The 24,557-nt window shown below is 39.2% G+C and overlaps 1 protein-coding gene and 1 long non-coding RNA gene across 3 annotated transcripts in view; one reads left to right on the top strand and one right to left on the bottom strand.

The window, feature by feature from the left end:
* Positions 1-24,557, top strand: part of DNAJB6 (DnaJ heat shock protein family (Hsp40) member B6) — a 127,131-nt gene that overhangs the window by 83,207 nt on the left and 19,367 nt on the right. The gene's annotated exons all lie outside the window — the stretch shown is intronic.
* Positions 5,897-21,296, bottom strand: LOC138158482 (uncharacterized). Its single transcript, XR_011167662.1, has 2 exons — positions 20,818-21,296; positions 5,897-8,035 (listed from the first exon to the last, which is right to left on the bottom strand). It is a non-coding gene; the product is annotated as an uncharacterized lncRNA (long non-coding RNA).

Below are 24,557 nucleotides of genomic sequence, written 5' to 3' on the forward strand. Positions count from 1 at the left end.
GGGGCTTTTAAAAGCCGAAGCACTCCCACTTACTGGGTCCAGATTGCACTGACCTTACTTTGTCCTTCGAATCTATGTGTTAATAATTCTGGATTTCCACAGCTGCTGGTGATCTGGAGTCCCTTCTGCGGGGGGCTGGTCAGACCTGCCCTGGGGCTAAAACCTATGGCTCACCCGGGCCTGGGCTTGGCTCCCAGAGTGTTGTGCCGGGCTGTCCTCAGTGGGAGGTTAGGTTCTCTGTGTCATTTTGTGGGTTTTGCAGCTCCATAGTTTGTTCAGAGTCCCCTTTTTACATTGAATGGAGAAGGTGCAAGCTAGAGCAGCGGGGAGGTCCAAATTCTACTCTGCCATCTTGACTCTGCCCCCAGAAATCTGGTCTTTACTTTTGTCGACCTTGTTTTAGAGATTGGGGCAAATGGATCATTGGGTTGAGCTTTTTGGTAACTAGTATTTGTTATCTTTTCGCCAAGAAGATAGTATATATCCTTACGAGAAATTTCACAAAGCAGTCTGATGGGAGATGACACAAGAAGGTGATGCATACCTTTTGAGTATTTGGTTATTTTATAACTTTATGTCTTGCTGTTTTGTTGGTTTCCTCCTTACTGTTCCTTTCTTATGTAATATCACATCCTGTATCATGTCATTTTTTTTTTTTATCCCCTGCACAGTACTTAGTAGGCATTTAATAAGAAGGGAGAAGTACAGCCTTATTTTTTGTCTTTCTGTCCTTTCCCTAACATTTTATCTGGTAAATAGTTTTTTCCCATAGAGAAGTGGGGAAAAATCCAGGAAGAGGAGGAATACTACTTTTATGTGTAGATATTAGATTACTTTTTGTTATCAGAAAAATGTAACATAACTATAAAGTAATGACTTCAGAAAAACTTAAACAATTATGCATGCATCTAAGTATTTCCTTTGAAGGAGTTGTTATAGAATTCACAATTATTGCTTACCCAACAATATCCACAGTGGTTTTGGAAATTCTCCTGTGGAAATTCTTTTGAGGTCCTCTAGATCATTCCTTTTACTGTCTTCAGTAGTGTCACTTCATTTTTCATTGAGGGTTTTTGTGGGGAGTGGGGCAGCAGAATGTACTTCAAGCCCAACTTGGTGAGTAAGATAGGTTGTTGATGATTGTTAAGACTTGCTAGTCAAAACTAGAATATGCCTGAAGCAATGAGGATTTTTTCTTTTTTGAACATGATAGATGGTCTGTGAAGCTGATTCCAAAGATGTGAACGTGTTTTGAACAGTGGCTCTATTGTTGTCGTAAACATATCCTCCTTTGAAATGGCACATTAGTTAACAACTTCCACAAAACATTTATTAAGCACTCTGCACTAGGACCACAGATAAAAGTGTAATGTAAGAAATAATTCTGAGAGAATTAAAGATTGGGAAGGGGAGGCATAGTATCAAGACAGGCCCCTTGTAGAAGGTCTATCTGTGCCATGTTTTAGGGAACAGCAAGGTCATTTTGCCTGGAATTGAAAATGTGAAGGGGAGTAATATTAGATAAGAGTGGGAAGGTAGGTGGGAGTCATTAGCATGTTTGTTAAGGGTATGTGTTTAGAAGTCTAACTAGTCAGAACAAGCATTTGCTTGTTAGTAGATTATAGTTCAAAGGGTATGCAGTTCAAAGACTGAGTTTACTGAAGTTATCACACAACTTTTAAGTTCTGGGTTTATCTGCAAACTCTACTACTATTAAGTGGGAGAATTAAGTGATAGTATGCATTATATTTATTGACTTTTATGTAAGTCTTTTGGAGACAATTGTTTTAGTGTGACAGTTAAAACAGCCTTATTTCTCTTTCTCTGTCCCTGTTCTTTCCTATTACCTCCTTAGGCTTGAACCATAGCGATAATGAAATATTGTTAGGATAAGCAGTATCCTTTAGAAATTCTTCCTTTCTTTTTAAAATTGGATTTCAATTTCTAAGGATACCAAGCATATATTTCTGGGTTTAGTGACAATTTCTTTGGAATGTTAAATTCATACCAGAGAGGCCAAGAAAGACATATTTCTATACTGTAGTTAACAATGTCATCTTTAGCTTTTGATTCTTTATAAAACAATATTTCTTATGCAGCAGTGCAAAGCCCCTTGACACAGTAAGAAATGAGTTGCCATTTGTACATAACATATTGCAGATGATTGAGGAGGTCTTTTTTTCCATAGGAGATTAAAATTGAGGTAAATGTTTAGTATCTTATAACAACATGATTTATAAACTCATAGCATCAATTTCCACTTATTCATGCATGGAGTATTCATAGCAGGTTTTAGATTTTAAGTTGGCTGTGTCATATGGCTTGTTGCTGGGCTGTGACCCTCTTGATTTTGAAACAAATAATTCCTTATGTTTGATTTTATAGGTATAAGGTGAAGAAGCTATCAACACTGAGAAGTAACTCTTAGAGAGTTGCCTGGTAAACTGAGATTAAGTGACTTGCTTGGCACCATGCAGCTAGTAGCATTACAGACAGCATTGTCAGATTGTAGAATTTTAGGGCTGGAAGACACTTTTAGAGATCTCTTTGATACGTCTCTTAACAGGTGTGGGGAGTTGATGCTCAGTGGAATGAAGTTAGTGGCTTGAAAAGTGATTCAATTTAATTAGTAGAAAAACTACACCCAGATCCCAAAGTCCTGTGCTAATTATATCAGTCAAGAAACATCAACAGTGTCAATCATTATGCTATGTACTGGGGATATAAAGACAAGTCCCCTGTCCTAAGGAGCTTCTGTTACATTTGGAGAAAACATTGTTGGTGTGTAAGTACCTTACAGAGAAGTTTTAGGGTGGACGAGCAGCAGCACTTGCGGGTAGGAAGGATGGGGAAAGGTTTCTTGTTCATGAGGCAGAGGTAATGAGGAGGGTTGTACTTTCTAGGTAGGGGGAGAGAGGTATCAGGGTGGCCAGTGCACAGGCATGGAATTGGGAAATGGACTAGCATGTTTGAGGAACACAAGTCCAGGTTTACTGGACTTGCCATATGCAAGATGGGAGTTTTTATGAAATTGGAAAGGTAGGTTGAGTCCAGATTGGAAAGGTTTTAAATGACAGGTTTTTAATTCTATGTTACAGACCATGGAGCCAAAAACTACTGAATATGAAAGTGTCATAGTTAATCCTATCCTTAAGGAAAATCATTGGCACTGTGTGAAGATAGGCCCAGGGAGAACAATTAGGAAGCTCTTGTAATACTGTAGAATAGGTAAGAGGTGATATGGAGGTGAACTACAGAAGCAGCAATGAGGAAAAGGGGAGGTAAGATAGAGATAGAAACAAGATCTGGCAATTGATTGAATATATGGTGTGACTTAAGAGTTGTGGAGTCCAGGAGGATAAGCGAAGCTTTGGCAGTTAGAAGACTGGAAGAATGTTGGTATACTGTAAACGTTAGCAAGTTTAGAAGAGATGTGGTTTTGGGAAGATGAGTTCTATGTTGTGAAATGCATATGGTCCAATTAAAAGAAACATCACTAGGGAGGTAAGTTGGATAGGAAGAATTACATCATAATATACTCCAGTATTATTTAGTATTTTCTGTATTGCTGCTTTCCTGGATCACTTTTGACTAAAATTGATGGGAGAGTCAGCTACACAGAAAGTTTAATTATAGCAGTGACCTGACAGATTTGAATACACTTATTTGTTATAAGCAATTCCTTTGCCCCCAAGACTTGAGATCAGCTAGACCTTCATGAGTCTGCCTTCCTTGGCCTGGAACCAAATCAAGCTTTAAAAGACTCATAATGTCTAAGTGTTTGTTATTAGATCCTTATACTGTTTGGATTTTATTGCTGGAGAAGATTCTGCATGTTACCTTGTCATCAGGTTCCTTATTTAGCCAAAAGGAAAGGGACTCTGAATGAGGACAAGCAAACTGTTCGAAGACATTGAATCTTTGCTGTGCTGGATTCTAGGTTGGAGAAGAGACAGCTACTCTTGGCACTCTGCAATAAGCTTTTGATAAATGAGGAACCTTGCTTAGTCATACTTTCCCTTGACCCTAGAGAAAAAGTAACCTGAGTGGCTGCTTATGAATCTGATGCCATGGAGTCAGTGAAAACTCCCATTGCAACCCCAATTAACTGTGGATGTATTGTAGTCTGTTTGGTGTGTTTTTAATGGGCATGTATGCTTTTAATTAGTGCCCAAAGACCATAATAACTTTTCTTACAGCATTGGAATGATTAAGACCTTAAGGCAGAAAAGTTAGTCACTTAAAACTGACCAGCCTGATTATCTAATTCAGCCCATTCATTTTACAGTTTTAAAACCTGCAGTTAAAGAGGCATTGTGACTTGCCCAGGGTCATAGAACTTGTTTGTACTATTTGCTGAAGGCATTGGGAGTAAAAATAAAAGTCTCAGTTAAATCAGAGGGAAAAGGAAGTAGCAAATGACATGAAAACAAATTGTCAATAAAAGGAGGTGTCTGATTAATATTTATTAGCCACATCTTCCATAGCCAGAAGTCTCTTGGCTTCAGGAGAATGATTAGGGCATTTTTTCAGTGAACTATAATCCAGTATTCTTTTGATAAATTGTGATATTTTCAATATACATTTCACATATTTTCTGGACAAACCTCTAAATGCATTTCAGGTCATTAACTTGTAAGTAGACATTTAAAGTTTGCTCCTTGAACTTCATGTCCATTATAATCTCCCCCTGAGCCCCCAAGATTTAACTTTTGAGATAAAATCTGTCGCACCCAAAGAGAATCTTTTCTGAGTCTCAAGGCATTTGAAAAGAATTCTGCCTTTTTCCAACCCTCATTTAGATGATTAATTCAAATTTATATTCTGCCATTAGAGTTATATAACATTTTCCTCACTATAATCATGTGATCCAGATAATTCAGGTTTCCTTTCATAGGTAGTGCAAGGATCATCCCCATTTTACCAACAAGGAAGTAGCTCTAACTTCTGTAGTCATGCAGCTAGATAAAATGTTTTGGGACAGAACTCAAACCCAGGGCTCCAGCTGCCACTTACACACTCTTTACATTATATGATACTTCCTCTTGCTGCTTTCCTATGCATTCTTCCCCCTTGCCAGCGGGAAGCATGGCATCTATCATTATTAGGAAATTACAATAAAACCATCAAGAATATTTTCAGCAACTTCGTAGAAGCATTCTATTAAGGACACTCAATTTTGGAGTTTAGCAGATTCTTTTTTTGGAGGAAATCTTTGTGGTGATTATTTCATCAAAGCTGTATAATCTTCCCTCCTCTGTCTGGCACTTAGCCAAATTTTTCCATTTTTTTGAATGATTCTATTGTGCAAGACCCTGGGGCCTAAGCCTTCCAGGTATTACAAACTTTAAAAGTCTCTACCCTCTGGAAGATTGCTGTCTAACTGGGGATATGGTATCTACAAAAATAATTAATGAAAATAGCTATATATGTGAAGTCCTATATGAGCTATATAGATGATTAACTTTGGCTTCTAAAGTCGCAGAAATGTCTTACTTTGGGAGTTATTAGGGAAGATTTGAAGAGGAAAAGGCAAGAGTTGAGCTGTGCTAAGCTTAGAGAATGATTCTTATTGAGGATTATTCTGGCTAGAGAGAATGGCACGAGGTAAAACATGGGGAAAGGAGAATATGAAGTGTATTTTTAAGGTTGGGGTGGGGTGGCAAGTTTGGCTGACTATTCAGACACTGTTTTCTGTTTTCACATGTGCTTTAATTCACATGTCTGAGGGCAGATACCATTTCTTTCAGTGGAGGGCAGCATAATCATTTTGCCCTGTAAGGTAGGAATGATCCTTTGAGTTTAGCATAGGAAAGCTCATCCCTAAACCAAAGTAGGTAATGTAGTTAGGGGTCACAGGAGATAGGATGCTGGGCTTGGAGTCAAGAAGACTTGATTTCAAATCCTGCCTCAGACGCTATTCATGTGAACTTGGGCAAGTTGATTAATAATAATAGGGTGTATGTGAGGATAGGGTAGGTTTGAGGATAAGATGAGATACTTGTAAAATGCTTTGCAAACCTTAAAACTCCCTTTAAATGTTAGCATTAGCAGTGATAATGGTATGGGACTTCAGAGGTTGCTCTGCTTTAGATATTAAAATGATGAGAGTAATGGAAAAAAGCCCAAGACTTTGGCCAGGAGACATGTTTCTTTTAGTCCCACCCCAAGTACTGTACTGACTTAGATCAAGTAGTCCTCAGGGTCTGTTTCTTCTTTAAAACACAGATAACACATGGTGCCCCTTCACTAGAATTATTGTGGAAGTTGGTTGAGATAATGTTTGAAAGTGTTTTCAAAAAATATAAAATGTATGTAGTTGGAAGAGTGAAGGGAAGAGGTTTTTTTCTTTGTCAGTTTAGAGCAATGCTGTCAAACTCAAATAGGAGGGGTATCACTCAACCATACACAAGGATTATGCTGACCACATGATGAAGACCACATGTTAAAACATGGTCTATTGTGTTTTTATTTTGTTAAATATTTCCCAATTACATTTTAATCAGGTTTGGATTTCGGGATTTTAGATTTCGGGAGCATTGCCAGCAACACATTGAGTTTGTGTTTGACACATTTGGTCTAGAGGACCCAAGGACTTCTTGACAGGAAAGGGTGATGTCTCAGAGTATATACAAAGTCAGGATTGATGTTCCTGATGTCCATCTGATGCCCATCCAGACTCATTTTTTCTCTGCCTATTGCTTTGATTATTTCTTACGAGTTACCAGCAGCTTTAGGGTTCATGCCTTATTGCTCCTTCCAGTTTTAAAAAGTCAAATGAATTAGCATTTTATGTATCTTTAACATAAACCCTGTGAGGTAAGTAGTACCTTCATTTTTATTACTTATATAACAGTTCTTGTTAGTATCTTCATTTTAGAGGTGCAGTGTGTTGTGTGGTAGATGGAACCTTAGCTTTGTAGTCAGGAAGAATTGAGTTGATGCATACCTAGTTGTATGACTTTGGATAAGTTCCTGAAACTCTTTAAGTGTTAGTGAAATGTAGACCTGCATTGGGAGAAGGAGTGTCTTCATACTTTACCTCATACTCACTGGTACTTGAAGAAATTTAGTATTGAGAGGCTAACTGACTGACTAGCTGTCTCACAGCTAGTGGGTAATGGTGGGAAGGGGAAGTGAATAAGCATTTATTAAAATACCTAGGTAACAAGGCTGCTTTATGGATATCTCATTTGAACTTTGCAACAACTCTGTGAGGTAGGTGATATGAGGATCACTGTTTGACAGTTGAGGAAACTGAGCCAGGCAATGGTTAAGTGACTTACCCCAGAGTCATACAGCAAGTATGGTGATATATTAAAGTATTAAAGATTTAAACTCAGTTTTTTTTTTTTTTTGACACTAGGCCTAGGATTCTATTCTCTGGGCCACCTAGCCAAGGGACTTCATTTGGAGCCTGGAATATGATAAAATACATTTATATTTATTTTTGTCATTCCTAATGGTTCTTTTAGAAAACCAAACAAATTTCTTGTATTTTCACAGATCTTTTGTTTGGGGGGCAGGGAGGAGGCTATTGGGATTGAGTGATTTGCCCAGGATCACACAGCTAGTAAGTGTCTGAGGCTGGATTTAAACTCAGCTCCTCCTGGTTCCCAGGCCAGTGTTTTCTCTACTGTGCCACCTAGCTGTCCGTACAACTCTTTTTTAAACAATTCAATTTTATTTTTATTTTCAGTTCCAAATTCTTTCACTCTACCCCCAACCCCACCCATTAAAGAAGGTAAGAATTACAATACCCGTTATACATGTGAAGTCATTAAAGCATTGCTGCATTAGTCATGTTCTGGAAAAACAAGAAAGTGTAAAAAAAATTGCTGCAGTCTGTATTCCAAGTCCATCAATTCTCTCTATGGAGGTGGATGGCATTTTTCAGTTGTGAATCCTTTTCGATTATAGTGGATCATTGTATTAATCATAAGTACTAAGTCTTTCACAGTTGTTAATCTGTCTAGTGGCTGTTCTCCTGGTTCTGCTCACTTTGAATCTGTTCATACAGGTCTTCCCAGTTTTTCTGGAAAAAAAAAAAAAACCCAAACATAATTTCTTACAGCACAATAGTATTCAGTCACGTTTTTATAACATCATTTGTTCAGTCATTTTCCAGTTGATGGGCATCTCCTTTGTTTCCAATTCTTTGCTACTACAAAAACAAGTGCTATAAATACTCTTGTACATTTGCTTCTTTTTCCTTTGATCTCTTTGGTAGTGGGACAGTTCCAAATTGTTCTCCAGAATGGTTGAACTAGTCCACTTTGCTCCAACCAGAGTGCATTAATGCACCTATTTTCCCCTCATTCCCTCCAGCATTTTTTATTTTCCTTTTCTATCGTCTTAGCCAATCTGATGGGCATGAGATGGTACCTCAGAGTTATTTTATTTGCATATCTCTAATTATCAGTGTTTCAGAGCATTTTTTCACATGACTATCGATAGTTTTGATATCTTCCCCTGAAAGCTTCATGTCCCTTGGCCATTTATCAATTGGGGAATATCTCTTATAAATTTGTCTCAGTTCTCCTATGTGTCAGAGAAATGAGACCTTTATCAGAAACTTGCTACAAAAATCATCTTCCTCCCCATTTCCTGCTTTTCTTATAATTTTGGCTCCATTGGTTTTATTTTTGAGAAAACTTTTAAATTTTGTTTTATCAAAATTATTAGTTTTTCCTCTATCTCTTACTTGGTCATGAACTCTTTTCCTATCCTTAGGTCTGACAGGTATGATTTTCTATGCTCCCCTAATTTGCATTTGATACCCTTTTTGTCTAGATTATTTTGAGCTTTTCTTGGTAGATGGTGTGAAATTGGCCTGTGCCTAGTTTCTGCCATATTCTCGAATTTTCTCAGCGGTTTTGGCTAATAGCTGAGATATTTGGGTTTATCAAACACTGGGTTAATTGTGACCATTTATTTCTCTATAATGTGAACCTAATCTGTTCCTTTGATGAACTATTCTTTCTTATCTAGTATCATTATTTTAATGATTATCATGTTGTGTGGTTTGAGAGATGGTCCTGCTTAGTCTCCCTTCACGTTAAAAAAAATTGATCCCCTTGAAATTCTTGATATTGTTGCTCCAGATGAAATTTTTTGTTATTTTATCTAGTTATGTAAAGTAATTCCTTGGTAGTTTGACTGGTAAAGTAACCTATTTAACTAGTATTGTTATTTTTATTATATTGACTCTATTATTATTATATATTATTATATTGACTCTATACCTGTGAGCAATTGGTATTCCTGTAGTAATTTAGATTTTCCTTTATTTGTGTGAAGAATATTTTATAATTGTGTTCATTGAGTTCCTGTGTGTCTTGGCAAGTAGATTCTCAGGTATTTTATAGCTGATATATATGTGTTGATATTTTATGTTGGCTTATTTTTTTTATATCCTGCAACTTTGTTGAATTGTTTTTTTGGTTGGCTGGGGTTCATCATAGCATCTGCAGAGAGTAACCGCTTTGTTTCCTTATTGTGTTGATTCCTCCAATTTCTTTTTCTTTTTGCTATAGCTAGGACTTCTAGTACAGTATTGCATAATAATGATGATAATGGACATTCTTGTTTCACCCCTCATCTTATTGGAAAAGTGTATTCATGTTACAAGATAATGCTTGCTTTTGGTTTTAGATAGATACTTCTTATTTTAAGAAAACCTCCATTTATTCCTATGTTTTCTATTGGTTTTGGGGGGGGGTTTGCTTTTTTGGGGGGGAGGGGAGAGGGCCGGGCAATTGGGGTTAAGTGATTTGCCCAAGGTCACACGGCTAGTTTTTTGTGTTAAGTGTCTGAGGCCAGATTTGAACTCAGGTCTTCCTGACTCCAGGGCTGGTGCTCTATTCACTGTGCCACCTAGCCGCTGCCAAGGTTTCTATTGTAACACATCAGTTATATTTTCAGGCATGAATGCAAGAAATGGTGTATGAGTTGAGCAATGATAGTCCCTAGGCACATGGCCTAACACACTCTATGCTATATTTAGACTTCAGTACTTCAAGGATCTGCAATATATAAATATGGGTATTCCTTCAACAAATGAAGAGTGCAGCCATTCTATCTAACTTAATAGATGATCTCTGAGAATTGCTGTAGCTGAAAAATGCATCTCACAGCCAACCTGGGGATGAGCCTTGGTGAATTTAGAGTGATCCTCTAATGAAAGTATCGTCACCAGTTGGGACTTGGAAGCCTTTCCAGCTTGTATAGGACCTAGAGGTGCTTGCACTCTGCCTGCATCTACCCCCACCTCACCAAGAAGCATCATGGGAATCTGTTAGTGGGGGAGATGTTTAACAAGTTGCTTCTGGTTGTGTTGGAAACAGGGAAGTAACTAATTTTTTTCCTCATTGTGGGGGGTGGTGCGGGGCCGGGAACGACTAATGTTGCCTCAGAGTAGATTAATACTAAATTAACTTTTACCATGGGAGAATCAAGTAGATAGAAAAACCCTCAAACAGTTCTCTCCAAACTTCCCCTTGTCACCCCCTAAAAAAGTTTTCATGTGACCTATCCTAAATGTGAACTGAAACCCTAAGAGAATGGATCATGAAAAGGACACTGCTATGATATGCCACACAAACAAGTCAGTGACCTCACATAGTTTGTTAACTGAGGGTGAGATGGCCAGCCTAGCAACAGCTCCCCCTCTTTCTGGTACCCTTGTAAAGTAGGATTCATTTATAGTTACTTGTATTGTGGGCAGTTTTTAACATCTGTGTTGTATGTTGTAGGATAGGTGTGCTTTCTTTTATTCCTATGGTTTCCTAGTTCGTTCCTTTGAAGTCATTGTAACATCAAGTGAAAACCTTTATAAGGTTATACCATTTTCTGGATTAGTTTTGAGTTCTGAGCCATAAGAAAACTTATGGGACCATTAGCCCCATAAGGGACCATTAAGAAAACAACCCCTCTCTCATTCAAGTGAATGACATATCCGTGGAGCAGCAGCACTGTCCCAGGTAATGATCTTTAGAAGCCGCATGAGTCTGGGATCTTGAACTTGTGTGAGCTGTCTTGGGGCTATGTGCTTGTTGATGAATCTCAGGGAGGGGTCGGCCCCTAGTTCTCCTCCTCCTCCCTGCCTTTGCCAGGGTGACCAGCCTCTGGAGAGAACTCATTAGGTCCTTTCTAAAGAAAATTGCCTACCTCCTGCTAATCCAAGGGAAACTCTGAGCAGAGAGCCTCCACTTTCTTTCTTTTTCTTTTTTTTAAAGCAATTGGGGTTAAGTAACTTGCTCAAGGTTACAAGGCCAGTTATTTTGTGTGGGTGCCAAGTATCTGAGGCTGGAACCAATCCTGGGTCTCCCAACGCCACCGGGGCCAGCGCTCTTACTGCGCCACCTGGCTGCCCCTAGCCTCCACTTTCTAGGAGGAGTGCCCTTAAAGTGACCCAGTGCAGCCTGTGTACCCTGCCCTGCAACAGCATCTCTCCCTTTATAGAAATGAATCAGGAATAAAGCATTTATTGCACAATGTTTTGCCCTATGGGTAACTTTTCAAGATAGTTCTTATTGGGCTCATTGAGGTATATGCCTGTGTTTTCTCCCAAATGGCATTTTGTTTACCAGGCTTTACATTATTTTGTCCAGTTTCTTGCAGAGGAACAGATCTTGAATGAAAGAGTTGATCCCATAACCAAAAAAAAGACTAGTGCCTTCATGAGAAATATCTATGCTGAGAGAGCAGCTAATGCTAGGAGAAATTAGATTCTTTAAAATGTCACCACTTGAAGTGTTTTGTTAGTATCCTGTAAAATATCATTTTAGAGATTTATTTCAACTGTCTCATAATTTTATAGTTGTTCCTTTTTCCTTTAAAAATTATAAAAGACACTTGTGGACAGCATTACAGCATATCATGGTTAAATCACCCACAGCACCAGTACGGTTTCCATAATGATAAAAGAGAACTGAAGGAGAAGGCAGCCCTCTGAGCTAATTTGGGGTGAATAGGTTTACATATCTATTTTTAGTCATTGTCAATATGGGCTTTCATTTGCAAAGATTTGTTTTGGCATGAATCATTCCTCTTGGTCTGCATTTGAAGAACTGGGAGTTAAAATAACCAAATTGTTTTCATCCTCTTCCTCTTTCTCCAGCCAGTCTGTACACACAGGCCCTACCCCAAGAAGTGGTCCTTTAGGGAGGCTATGGAGAGAGGGTGGTAGAAGGAAGGGGCGAGGTTATTGCTGATGTTGGCATTTCTTACCTTCCAGCCTCTGTTTTCCTCCCTGAACTACTCAAGTCCTAATGGGTGGCAGCTGCGTCACCAGACAAAATTAACTTGTTAGAAGGGGAGGAACAGGGTGAATTGGCAGTGCTGTCAAGTGGCTGTGTTGTAATATGTTGAGAGCGGGTAGTAAGCCAGATGAAAACTATAAACTCCCTAAAGGCAAATCATTTCCCAAGGGTCTGAGTGAGACAACAATTGGGTTCAGTTCTTCAAACCTGCCTTTGTCCATTGTTCTTTGTCCTGTCACCTTTTCCCCCCTTGTTCTGAGTCCTTAAAGCCCTTTAGAGAAGGGTCATTTAGGCCAATGTCCTAATGTGAGAGAAAAGAGAAAAGGAAATTTCAAGCAAGTCTAGGTACATGACTTGCCCAGGGTTACAGAGTCCAGTTTACTCTTTGTCTATTTTTGTAGGCTTTGTGGGATGCTGTCCCACTTTGTTCCTCCCTACTGATGCCTTGGCCTGAGACACTTGTTCTCAGCCCCTCTAAGAGATGTGTAGTCAGACAGTGAGCAAAAGAAAATTGACACTGGAGTCTGAAGACCCAAGTTCAAGCCCTACACAGTTAAGGGGTTGGAATAGATGGCCTTTTGAGTGTCTTCCAGCTCTAAATATTTGATCCTGTGACCCTGAGTGCTTGACAAATGGCATATCCAATGGGACCTACCCCAAACTTGTCCTGTATTGCCACTGAGTATTTAGTATTTATTGTCTCTTTGTACTGCAAGCATAGTGTGGAGGCCAAAGAAAAAACTTAATATTCTTTTGGTCATATCTGGACACTGCTTCCCAGAAACCCCTGATGTGTGGCTTGAGTTGAAACATTGAACCTTGAAGAACTAGCATGTGTGAGATAGTAAAAAAACGCCCTTCTGGGAGTCCAGAGATCTGGGTTCTAATGTCAGCTCTGGCATGAACTCTGTGTCTTCAATAATCATTATCAATAGCTCAGATTCTTTTGGCATTTTGTAGTTTACGGTGTTGTTTTCTAACCAACAACCCCCTGAGGTTCAGGGAGTCCTGTTTTACAGACAAGCAGCTGAACACAGGGAACTGAGATGATTTGCCCATTTAAATATATAATTAGGTCTTTTCTCTGTTAGAAAAAGTGGTCTGTTCTTGTATTATACTGCCTCTCCAAGTTACTTCATGAACTACTAGTCTCAGTTTTCTTATCTGTGAAAAGAAGGGATTGGGCTAGACGAGATCTCAAGTCCTTACAATGACAATGCTTAGTACCACAATTTGAGTTTGTGCCCTAATTGCTGAGGATGTGTATATGTCCCCTGCCAATCCAGTGAGGCTCCCAACACAGACTGGTCAAACTCCTTAGTGAAATACATGTTGGCATATACCTTGCCTTGCATGGAGCGATCATGAAAAATGCTGTTCAGGTGGCATGCATTGTTGGAACTAGTGTGGGACCAAGAGAGCACGGTTTCCACATTCCTTGGGAAGCAGTTCATATTTGGTCAAATCTACTCGTTTGTATTTAAGGGAGAGAGCAGTCCAGTTCATGTTTTCATTTGCATTTTATTAACTGAACTCATTCATGGCCTGAGGACTTCTCCAGTTTGGGAAAGAACAGAGGCATGTGAGACGATGGTGCAAGTGTAACAGCTGCCATTACATTCCAAGGATAGCTTCTGAATGATTTCAGCCTTTTTTAGCCCAAGAGGATACTGACAGATTTTTGTCTTGTTTTGTTTTTAAGAATTATTTGACCTTTTATTATGGTGTTGCTTCTTTAGGGTTAGCAGTCTGGAAAGGTGCTTGACCAATTGTCACCCAAATCAGCAATGTTGGCAACTTGAATAAAATTCAAGAAAATTTGAGACTCTTTGAGCACAAGAAAATTGGGGCAGCCTGGATTTGTGAGGCTTAATAATTTGATTTCTCTGTGGAGTTTCGCGGTGTTAGCGAATTCATTTGGTAGTGAGAGTCCTCAACAGAGATGCTGTATTTGAGCACTAAAGAATTTTTTAAATGTTTGGAATTATTTACATGGAGATGCGCAGAACTTAATGACTGTCATCTGCTTTTTGGTTCATAAAGTAAGACTACTGGGGGCTTAGTGAAGCTTATCCTTATTTGGTGAAACTGCCCTTGTGTACTTATTATGGTGGTGAGAAAGCGGTTCTAACTTGTTTTCATTCCACTCAACCAAAAGGAAGCCAAGATCTATTCAGTTATCTAGCATTGCCCAGTTTAAACAATGGGGCAAAAGCATCAAAGTAGATACAGTCCCAATTCTGAATTGCTAGAGAACCTTAGTTCAAACCCTACCTGCCGTGTAAGACCTGTGACTTGGGGCAAGTTACTTAACCTTTCTGGTCTGACTTCCTCATGTGTAAAATGAATGAGTTGGACTAGACATCTGAGGTCTCGCCTTACTGTCTAAATTTCTGACTTTATGAACAGATGATCCTGTGCATGTTTGAATTCTGAATATTGTATTTGAAGTCAGGTCTGGGTATGCGTCTTAACTCTGCCACCTGTTAGTAATATGACTAAACAAGTCACATTACCCCTTTGTGACTCAGTTTATCATTCTGCAAAATGGAGATAATAGTGGTTGGTGGTATATCACAAGGCTGTAATGATTATTAGTGTGATTTTTATTTGATGAAATTATATACATGTGTGTATATCTATATCTGCCTGTCTACCTATAACATTTTGCAAGCCTTAAAGCATTAAATAAATCTTAGCTGTTATTATCATCCTTTAGTTAAACTAAGGAAATCATCTTTGATAAAGTGTCTTTGCCAACCTGTGGTATTTGAAACACAAGTTTTAAGAGTCTATTAATAGTGAGCATGGCTCTCCTACCTCCCAGAACTTTTACTGGCCTTTGAAAAGTTACATGTGTTAAATACACTGTTAGAAGAGATTTGAAATTAACTTTTCTCTGCATTGATGCATAAAGGTGACTGATATTTAAGGAAATGCTGGAAAAAGCCAGAACATTAGTCATCATGGGATTAGCACATCCCTCAAAGGTTTAATAGATAATATTCTGATGCTTAAAAGCTTAATATGGTCATGAATTCCAAAATAAATCTGTAAAACCTAATTCTTAGCAAGTGACAAACTAATTGCAATTCCATACTTTTTAAAAATTTATATCTTTTGTTTTTATGTCAAAATAATTTCTGGAGATGCACTCCCTCACTCCAAAAGTAAACCCTCTTATAATGAAGAAAAGTGATTAAGAAAAAAAACAACTGACAGATGAATTCAGCCTGCCACATTCTGTTCTGGTCGTCCCCCATCTCTGCGGAAGGGCAGAGATAACTTCATCTCTTCCCCTGGACTGTTACTGACTTTTCACTCACTCAGAATTGAGCTTCCTTTCAGTGTGTGTGTGGTGCTAATTCTGCTCATTGTTTTTGCCATTTTGTTTCCCCAGGGCTCAGTATAAGTTTATTTATTTGTAGATTTATATTTGTTTTATATATATGCTTTTTGGTTATTATATTTTATATGGGCTTATTTATATTTTTATAAGGTTTGCAGAGCACTTGACATATGTTAAGTAGTTTGATCCTGTGAGGTAGGTGCTACTATTATCCCCCTTTTACTGACGAGCAGACTGAGACAGGTTGTGACTTGCCTGGGTCACACAGTATTTGAGGCAGGATTCAAACTCAAGTCTTACTGACTCCCAAGTCCAGAGCTCTCTATCCATTGTGCCACCTCGCTATCTCATCTGTGTCCTGTTTGACAAAAATATTCCATTGCATTTCATAGGCCCCAGCTTATTAAGCCTTTCCCCAGTTATTTGGCACTGATTTTGTTTTCAGTTCTTGACTATCACAAAAAGTAGTATGCCACGAGTATTTGGGTATGTTGAACCTTCCTCCATAGTTTTGGGGGAAAAGGTTAACTTTAATTGGCAAAGCTAGCCTCTTATATCAAGGTCCAGTAAACCACTGACCGCTCCTAATCCTCACCAACCCTACTTGCTCTAGATGGCTCTTTGTAGAGGTCATTTACCTTTTTTTTTTTTTATTTAAAGCAATCAGGGTTAAGTAACTTGCTCAAGGTTACACAGCCAGTTATTTCTGGGTGTGGTGCTGAGTATCTGAGCCCGGATTTGATCCCCAGGTCATCTGGACACTGGAGCCGGTACTCTTACTCGCTGAGCCACCTGGCTGCCCCTAAGCAATTGGGGTTAAGTAACTTGCTCAAGTTTACATGGCCAGGCGTTTCTCTGGATGGGTGTTAAGTGTCTGAGCCCAGATTCAATCCCCAGGTCATCCCGACACTGGAGCTGGTGCTCTTACTCGCTGTGCTACCTGGCTGCCCCATTCATTTACCTTTTAAAAGACACTGCCACTCATTTGGAAAGGGCTATTTCCCTATCCCCTAAGACTAATACATTGATAATCCTACCAAATTGTTCTTTCACCTTGCTAAACTTATATAACACATATGTTCACAGTGTTTGTTATTCATGTTACCTCAGCATAACCACATAGAATAACAACCAGAATTCAAAGTTAATTTTAAATTTTGAATTTTGTCTGCTTCACTCTGAGAGTATTGAGAATTAACCTACATTGGTTTAGGTTGTCAATTTTTATTAGCATTCATTTTTTCTTACCCCCCCCCCCCCGCCAATATAATTTCTTTCAGGCTTGTGCTAATTTTTATGGTTGATCCAATGGCACATCTCATTATTACTGAGCATAAAAATAGAACTTCTGCTCCAGAGAAGTTGAACTTACAACCTGAATGTCAACTTTGGGGTTGACTTCTTGAAAGAAGGTTGTGAATTATCACAAGGCAGAAAACAGCTGTCAAGGGCTCAAAATCACTTTACATTGTGGATAGAGAAGAGAAACTATTTGGGCGGGGGGGCGGCTGTCCTTTATAATGCTGATGGTAGAGGTGCAGTCTTAAAACTCAAGGCTCAACATTTGTTGCGATACTTAAGAGTTATATTTTAGGGAGAATAATTTGAACTGTCATATTCACATCTGTAATGACAAGTATGTTATTGTGGGTTTCTGTTCTTTTAATTAAAGTCATTTGCCCTAACAACACATACTGCAAATAGCATTAAGTTCCCTCTTGACTACAGATCATTTGTTACTGGCTTTTTTCCAGTACCCAGAGGGATTATATGTTTCTGTGCCTTATAAGACTCAAAGAAATTAATCCCAATCTTGGTTGCCTTTTTTGTGAATTTGTTTAGTGTGGGACTAAAAGAGAATTAGAATTACCTTATTGGCTTTTTATAGAGACCTTTAAAGTTAGTAAACTGCTTTGCATGTTATCTCATTTGACCCACAGAACAATCCTGTGACGTAGGTATTACAGGTTTTTATCCTCAGTTTATAGGTGAGGAAACTCATACCCAGAGAAATTATGTGATTTATTCATAGTCATATAGTTAATGTCAGAGATGGGATTTGAATCCATATCTTACTTAAATCCAGCATTATATAAACCAATCTTGCTGCCTCTCCAGATAAATATAACCCTTCTGTTCTGAAAATATAAATCTTTCTTTCACCTGTTCTGTCACACACTTGCAATTCCAGCTATGCTGAGATGAACCATGTATATTTTCCTAGTTGGAAATTTAGTCTTTAATATGCTATATAAAAAATGGAATGGTTAATTATTAACTTAGTTGATGAGGGCATAGGGTCTCTGGGGCTTCTCCAGGGTTCTTTTTTTTCTCCTCTTCATTTGGACCAGGTAGCCTTTCTTTGTGACACTTTACTTCAGACCATGTATCAGCTGCCTAATCAATGTATATGTCTGACAAGGACAACTGGTGAAATGTGTGGCTAGATATAGGCCTTTACTAGAAAAAAAACTTGAATCTATTAAGCCCTCATATGATATTCATATAATAATAGCTAACATAAAAAGATATGTTTTAAGGTCTGCAAATCACTGTACATATGCTATCACATTTGATTCTCTTAATAAGTATTGTAGGAACGGAAGACCCATTAGATTGCATGACAGCTTTATAAATATACATATAGAGCTGGGTTTCAATTTGAATATTACTTTTGCATTTTACCTTTTTGCTATTTGTTTTCTGGAAATTTGAAACATTCATTTGCAACCCATCTGTTCCCTCCCCTACCATTACACTTTTCCTCTTTTAAAATTGGTTTTTAACACAGGAGGGTGATAAATTTAAAAAGCCTAAAATGGCATAAACCTGCTGGGTGCCCTTGAGTACAGAGAAAAGTAAATAAAACAGTCATATTTGGCAGTTAAATGAGATTCTGTGGGAAGAGAACGTTTACAGACTCTCTACTACCTCCATGGTAGCCACAACTTTGCCCTGAAGGTGGCAGGGAGAGGGGATTGAGTTTTATGAAAAAGCTCAACAAAACCTCTCTGGTCCAATGTTGGGCCTTGAAAAGAGGTACCACCTTCAGTCCCCTAGTAAAAGGACAAGAAGCATTATGCCCAGTCAGTCAGCAAGCATTTAAGTGCCTACTATATGTGCCGGGTACTACACTAGACACTTGGGATACAAAGAATAAAATATTTCCCAATTTCTATAGAGTTTACATTCTAGCAGGGAGAGAAATAAAGGTGGGCAGGAAGAAGCAAGTGTGTTTCAAATCAGCAGCATTTTGGGTTTTAAAACAAGCTTTTGGTGTGGTCAGAAGAAAACCAGATTGTATTTTGTCACCCCTGCAACAGGGGGCAGCAAGTAGGTATCATTGCTGCCTTAGATGCAGTTTTGCTGGAAGTTCTTCTCCATCAGATTCCTGGGCTTGTATTGTTGCTGTTGTTAAGCATTTTGTCTAAGCTATTGCAAACAGCTGAAGTTTCTAGTAGCACACAAATGCATTATTCATGTTCTTGAAAAGAATACTCCCAAGCAACACTGGAAGCTATGTTTTGCTTGCTTTGAGCTCTTCATATACAATATTGCCCTCTGCTGGTAAATAACTCGGAGATATTGTGTACAGGATGTTTTTTTTTTTCTTCCTGCTCTCCTTTTCAATGAGCTGCTTGGCCTACTTTCTAATATACACCCACTGGAGAAGAAAACCACTCCTCTTCCTCCTCCTCCTCTGTGCTACCCTTCCTCCAACCAAAATAATATCTCCAAAGCTTTTCAATGAGTGAATCCATACACATTCCAGGGTAGTAGTGTCAAACTCAGTAGTAGTATGGGGACACTTCACCATACATAAGGATTCCTGTAGTTGTATATTGACTTCTAGAATCACATTAATATTGTTTTATTGCATTTTTATTTATTTCGTTAAATATTTCCCAATTACTTGGAATGTTGTGGACCATTGCCCTCCTGTTTAATATCTGTACTCCAGGGCAGTAGTCTACTCCCTGCCCTTCCCCTTTTCCTTTTGATGGGAAAAACTAATTTTCATTCCCCCCCCCCCCCAAACCTGGAAGTGGGTGAGATGGGAAAGCAACGCCCCTGGGCTTAAGCAAAAAAACACCTAACTTAGAGGGGCTCCCCCTGGCATGAGACTCCTTTCTCCCTTGGGAATTTGGGGCAAACCTTGGCCCATTATTCAGTAGGAGAGCTTTATGCATATACATATAGCTGGGTTCCAATTTGAATATTGCTTTTACTATTATTTCGTTAGGTGTGGGAGTGACAAAAGGGACCCATGCTTGTTCTCAGTTGATAAAATACTTTAATTTTATCAACCTGGATAGCTGTCCTTGGGAGACCCATGCCTATCTATACATCCCCTCTTGGGGAACTCCATGTCCCAGGGTATCTTGCTGATTGCTTTTGATAGGTTCAACCTGTATGCATCTGGGCAGAAAAAAGATCAACTCCTACTTCATTCAGAGTTCACAGGTTATAATTGATATTTTGTCCTGTAATTCCACATTATACTTTTCTGCCTCCCTCCTCCCAAAAAACAGACTAGAAAACTGATATTCAATTAGATGTCAAATGTAACCATTGCTTGTGGATTTAAAATGGTTTTGAGCCCATGACTGCTTTTCCCAAATGGAGACTGAGTCTAAGTGATTCTGTGAGTAGAAGGACTGACCAGACCCTAGGGATTCAGGAGCCAGTCTGCCCAGCCAAGAGGCCAGTGCTTTTGGGACAGTGATACTCTCCTTCTGTAACTGTAGGTGGTCTTCATGTATCAGATGGCAGCTACACAGGGCAGGCTGGGCACTGGTCCCCAACCTTGGCATCATGTAGGTTTGCTTTTACAAATCTCAAGCCAATGGGCAGGCGTGCCAAAGAAATGGGTTCAATGGAAGTGGTGTGGATGTGGTTTTCTGACTTTAAAGACAGTTTCTTTTCCTTGCAACAACCACAGTTACTGAATGCCTCTGGGCCTTAAGTTTCCTCATTTATAAAATGAAGGGGTTGCACTAGATAACTTCTTAGGTCCCTTCCATATCTAAATTCCCCACCTCCCCATCTCCATTAATTTTTCTAAGCCTGTCACAAGCTGGAGAAAGATGAGAGAAGGGTTTAGCTGTGTGCTGCTATTAGTCAAACAGAATAGCCTCCCTTAACTCTATTCCTAGTCTCCCTCCTTCCTCCCCTCCCCATTCCCACTCCCAGATCCTTCCTTACCTTTTCAGAGCAGAAGAACAGGTTTGGGAAGAAAGAAATGGCTTTAGGCAATGACAGGAAAAAAAAAATATAGCTCTTAACCTTGGCAGTCAGTGGCTCCAAGTCTGCCTGTGGAGTTTGCTGAGTCATTTCAGGGTCACTACCCAAAATCCATCCTATCTGCAGCCAGTAACTTCTTGAAGAGAGCAGCTTGAAAATATGGGAGGGCACTGGGTTTGTTTGCCTGGATTCCTCTGTCACCTCTCAGAACCTCTGTTTCCCCAACTACACAGATGGCAAGAATACACAGGCCCCACCTAGAGACTTTGTTAAACTTTAAAGTAAATGTTTATCTAAGTGTGAGAAAGTAATTTCTTCCCTGGCCAGGTGCTGGCCAGCTAGCTGGACTTTGAACCATGGTGATATCCAAGGCTACCCTTAAAAGTCTAAGCTCATCTTTCCATGTCATGAAGAGGTTCTTTTTACTGACTTTGTGACCCTCTCGCAGCCTCCTTTTCTTCAATTATAAAAGGGGATAATGATAGTATATACCTCAAAGGGTTTTTGGGAAGATCAAATGAGTTAATGTATAAAGTGCTGTATAAATGTTAACTTTATTATTATTACCCAAAATGAGAGAAAGCAATCCGATTTGAAAAATGGGGGAAATTTTTTTCCCTTATTTCCATTATTCATTCCATTAAGTAGCTGTACATTCTGTGCCTGATAATGCCTAGGTGAAAGACAGCATGGTTTAGTTAGAGGATTGCCTCACTTGTTAAGATCTGGGTATTAGCTTTGTCTCTGACAATGGTGCTTTAAGCCTGTCATTTCTAGAGAAGGTGGTGGTCTTCAGCCTGTGCTTACTAGGAGTTCCTCACACTAGTAAAATGACAAGTTTTGCCTTCTGCCTGCCCTCCCTTCCCCCATCCCAAACATACTAAGTTTCAAAAGTCCTGACGCAATCCTAAATGTTGCCTCTTCTCTCTAGGAGTGTGGACTCATAGATTTTAAACTAGAAGGAACATTAGAGATTCTAGTCCAACCCTTCTCCTCCCCCCTCCCCCCCAGTGGATGTCCTCCACTGAGTAATGAAGATTCCTGCCATATTGCCTACAGGCAGCTAGCCATTCCCTTGTCCCTCGGCCCCTCACTCCAGTTCCCTTTTCTTCCTCTTTAAGATTCCAGGAGGCATTGGAAGTAATCCACAGTCATGGGGAATCAGGAAGCAGCGAGGCTTTTATGAGCCTGTAGCATGGCAAATGGCCAGGGCCTGTGGCTCTGTGACTCAAACACAGATGCTTTCACAGTGTCAGAAAGTACTATGGTCAGAACTAAAAGCTTCCTCGAGAGTGGGCGGCAGCAGGTGGGGAACAATTAGTGGGTAGTCTCCTACGGGTTGGTAGTAGTAGCCAGAATAGATCTTAATGTTTGCACCTATTTAAAACAAATTTACAGTATTCCTGTTCTAAGACATCCATGTGGGTAAGTTCCCTCCCTCTGCCTCAGCCCCCCATCCATCTATTGGCAAAAAGGTTGTCAAGCCAGAGGTCTCACCAGTGACTGTAAACTCCTGGGTGGAGGTGGGAGGGGGGTTAGAGACTGTCGTGTCCTCCTGCAGGTCTGTACATTTTAGTGCCTAAACCAGCATTCTACCTTCCCTCTGCCTGCCTTTGTACAAGGCTGGCTCTTATGCCTGGAATGACTGTTTTCCTTGAATTTACCTCTCAGAATTCTAATTTAAGGCTTAGTCTAAGTGGAAACCAGACTTGATAAGTTGGTAGAATGTACGCCCCTTGAAGGCAATGCCTAGGGCCGTTATTGGCACTGATTGCTGGTTGGTTGATTAACATGCTCTCCTTTATATTATCCTGTGTATGCGTGTCTATTTTGTATGTTGAATATCATCTTTTAAAGGAGAAACTGTTTTCATGTTTAATTTTGTTCTCTCTTATCTAGTATTTCAATTTAGCACACATATAATATTAACAACAATACTATTAGCTAGCAGTTTATATATAGCACTACATAGGACTTTGCAAATTGGACTGTACAAAAAAAGGAGGGGCTTTACAAATATTATCTCCTTTGATCCTCACAACCACCGTGGGGATGCCACTGTTATCTCCATTTTATAGATGAGAAAACTGGGGTTGTGAGTGGTTAAGTGGCTTGCCTAAGGTTCCATAGCTAGAAAGTATCAGTGACAGGATTGGAACTCAGGTTTTCCTCACCTCAAGTTCATTCTTCTTTCCACTGTGTTGTCTTTATTATCCACCTACCATGTACAAAGCATTACCCTAGGCATTGGGTAAAGACAAAATTGAAATAGTCTCAGCCTTCAAGATGCTTATACTCTATTGGGGAAATCACCATGCATATAGAGAATTAAATATAAGGTAATCTCCCAAAGTAGAGAACACTAAAAATTAGGAGGGGACAATGTTAATAAAAGTTTAAGTTGGATGGAACAAGTGTTTATTAAGCCCTTACTGACTACAAATTCCTTGTACTGCTTACTGACTCATACATTGTAATGATAGCTTACATTTTAGATAGTGCTTTAATTTTACAAAGATCTTCCCATAATTTTCTTACTTGATGCTTACAACAGCTCTGTGAGCTAACCATTACCAGTGTTATCACCACATCAGGAAATTGACGCTCAGCCAGGTACCTGGCTTACATAAAATGAGTATCTAGTAAGTGATGGAAACAGTATTCAAATCTGGCTTCTTGGTCTCCAATTTCTCAGCTATTTCTATTGTTCCTTGCTGTCTGATCATCTATGAACATAGGCATTATAGTATGGTAATGATGATCTTTGATGATGGGGGTGTATTTTCATTTTAAAAAAAAGACTCTTTCTTGCTTTGAACTTTGTTTCATCAGGCCCTAGTTTTGCTTTTTAGCCAGATCAAAACAGAATAGCCAATAGCAATTTTGGATCAGGGTGGAAGGCATTTTTTGATTCTTGGTTCTCATTTTTCAGTTGCCTTTTGTTTCCTTTCCCAGCGTTGTCCATCCTCCTAGCTCAGTAAATTCAGTTTGGGAAATGTTGAATGGATAACAGAGTGTGATTGGTGGTTTGCCCTTGATTTACTCAAGAGGGTGTCAAGATTTACTTCCATATGTGAAGCAGAGCCTAATGCACATTAAAGTGAAAAATTAATGCAGTTATAGAAAGCAAGACCCGGTAGGAATGTCCCCAAAAGGTAGAATGTGTTCAAGGTGGAATGTGGTTTTGCTTGGTTGGATATTAAGTCTGTTAATAAGTTCCATAAACCATGCGAGGTATCTGCTGAAACAAGTAGCAGGAAAGACACTTGCAGAGACCAAATTCTATAAAGCAACTTATGGAAAGAGATCTCTGATGCATACCGTGCCTCAGTGACTAGTATGATAGATGATAGAATTAGGATCCAAAAGCGTTGCCTTCTTATGCTGGGCTGGAACTGACATTAAAAGTTTTAAATTGGGTGTAGCACATAGGTGGGAGTGTAGGGGAAAGGGAAATCAGGAAGCAAACCATGTGAAAAAGATAAAAGGGTTTCTAGTGGACAGCTAGATCAGGTCTCCATAGTGTGATGGCGATGTAGTCAATTGTAGGCAACCCCAAAAGCCAGTATAATCTTGGGCTGTATTAATAGATGTATAATAGGTAAGCCTAGTGAGGCATGATAGCCCTGTTGAACTCTTACTGTTCAGACCATTCCTAGCAATATATTGTGTCCAGATGTGGGTATCACATTTCATAGGGT

This window comes from Petaurus breviceps, unplaced genomic scaffold, assembly GCF_028583685.1.
Source record: "Petaurus breviceps papuanus isolate PSGF00001 unplaced genomic scaffold, PetGlider_PUasm1.0 115, whole genome shotgun sequence".
Taxonomy (NCBI): Eukaryota; Metazoa; Chordata; class Mammalia; order Diprotodontia; family Petauridae; genus Petaurus; species Petaurus breviceps.